A 1,986-nucleotide genomic window follows, 5' to 3' on the forward strand; every position below is an offset into this window, starting at 1 on the left:
GATCTTCCTCACTTTTACCAAATTATAGAAATATTAGGGGTCTTGTACAATTTTAAAGGAGGGGTAGGGTCCCCAAACTGACCAGTACTGGATTTCCTCCCAACAGGTGCTGTTAACATCTAGGGACATCAGTGCCTGGACAACAAATTCACACCATAACATGGTACATTACCTGCTGAGGGGAACAGAGTCTAATCTAACAGGTTATTGTAGAAAAAGCTTTTTACTGAAAGCTTAAAGAAAAAAAACCTATCCATAATTATTTCTAAGCCCAACATATGTGGCTAGTATGATATATTAGGCACATAAAATTAAAAATTGATAACAATAATCATAACAGAACATTGTGTTTCACAAAATATTTTCACAGTGATCATTTCTATCATTTTCACAACAATTCTATAAGGTGGCATTGCTCCTCATCTATAGGTCAGAAAGTTGAAGCTCAAAAAGTTACTGAAGCTACTTTGCATAGGCTTAAAGTAAATAAACTCATGAGTTAGGTTCTATCAACTATATGCCTTCAGACCCAATACTATTAAAATCCTTGCTTTACAAGTAAGAAAGCTGAGGCTCCAAAGGGTGAAATAACATTTCAGAGGCCCCATAACCCCTTGAATGTGGCAGAATCAGGATCAAGGTCTCTAAACTTCACCACTGTAATAAATTCTAGACACAGAGGTGAAGGGAAAAGCTGTTCTAGGAGAAAGAACAGCTTGTATGAAGGACTGAAGTGAGGAATGTATTCTGCTTCCTCCATCAACTTTTTATTCTGAAAATGTTTTAACTTGGAGACAAGTTAAACAGCTTGATGAACATTCTTCTCTTAGATTCCCACTTTTTTTTTGGATAGGAAGGTAGGGTTTATTGGTGGGCATGGGTAAGGAGAGGAGAGACCCAAGGTTCTCATGAATGCAGGGCCTGCCATCTGTCCAGAGGGTCAAGATTAGGGATATATTTGACCCCACAGCCATCCAGGATGAGCTGCTTTTCTGCCACCATGTTTTCAATTTTCGTATATGTGCGGCTGAAGCGAGCACTGCCACCATGTTTTCAAATTCATCCACATTTGATTTAGTAAATCCCCACTTCTTGGAGATATGGACCTTCTGGCAGCCAAGGAACTTGAACTTGGCCCTGTGGAAGGTCTGGCCTCAACCACAGGCTCCTTGTTCTGCAGCTTGGTGAAGATGGACAGTATGACTTTGCCAGTGTGGACCCTGGCCACTGTGTCCTGGGGCTTTCCAAAGGTACCACACATACCTGTCTGGAGCCTAGACTGGGGACAGCATGCCAGTCATGACTGTCCACTGGAAAGAGTTGTCTCCAAGGTCCCTTAGGGCAAACTGTACAGGCAACAGGCTGCATACACTACCAAGAAGGCTGCTCTTTGCAGTCATTGCACACTGGGCGCCCATGGGGAAAAGAGCATAATCTGCTTTATTAAATGCAAATAGATTCTCACTTTTAACATTTTGCCACATTTCAAAATAAGTTGCAGATATAATGACATTTAATCTTTGAATATTTCTGACACCACACTTATGGCAGAAAGCAAAGAACTAAAGAGTCTGTTGATGAAAATGAAAGAGGAGAGTGAAAAAGTTGTTTTAACACTCAACATTCAGAAAACTAAGATCATGGCAGCTGGTCCCATCACTTCATGGCAAATAGATGGGGAAACAGTGGAAACAGTGACAGACTTCATTTTTTTGGTCTTCAAAATCACTGCAGATGGTGACTGCAGCCATGAAATTAAAAGACACTCACTTCTTGGAAGAAAAGCTATGACCAACCTAGATAGCATATTAAAAAGCGGAGACATCATTTTGCCAACAAAGGTACTTATAGTCAAAGCTATGGTTTTCCAGTAGTCAGGTAAGGATATAAGAGTTGGACTATAAAGAAAGCTGAGCACCGAAGAATTGATGCTTCTGAACTGTGCTGATGGAGAAGACTCTTGAGAGTCCCTTGGACTGCAAGGAG

The 1,986-nt window shown here is 40.8% G+C and overlaps 1 non-coding gene across 1 annotated transcript; it reads right to left on the reverse strand.

The window, feature by feature from the left end:
• Positions 1–1,318: 1,318 nt before the first annotated feature.
• On the reverse strand, positions 1,319–1,453 carry LOC122422410. Its single transcript, XR_006263816.1, has one exon. It is a non-coding gene; the product is annotated as a small nucleolar RNA SNORA70 (small nucleolar RNA).
• Between the last annotated feature and the right edge of the window lie 533 nt (positions 1,454–1,986).

Source organism: Cervus canadensis, chromosome 19 (assembly GCF_019320065.1).
Source record: "Cervus canadensis isolate Bull #8, Minnesota chromosome 19, ASM1932006v1, whole genome shotgun sequence".
Taxonomy (NCBI): domain Eukaryota; kingdom Metazoa; phylum Chordata; class Mammalia; order Artiodactyla; family Cervidae; genus Cervus; species Cervus canadensis.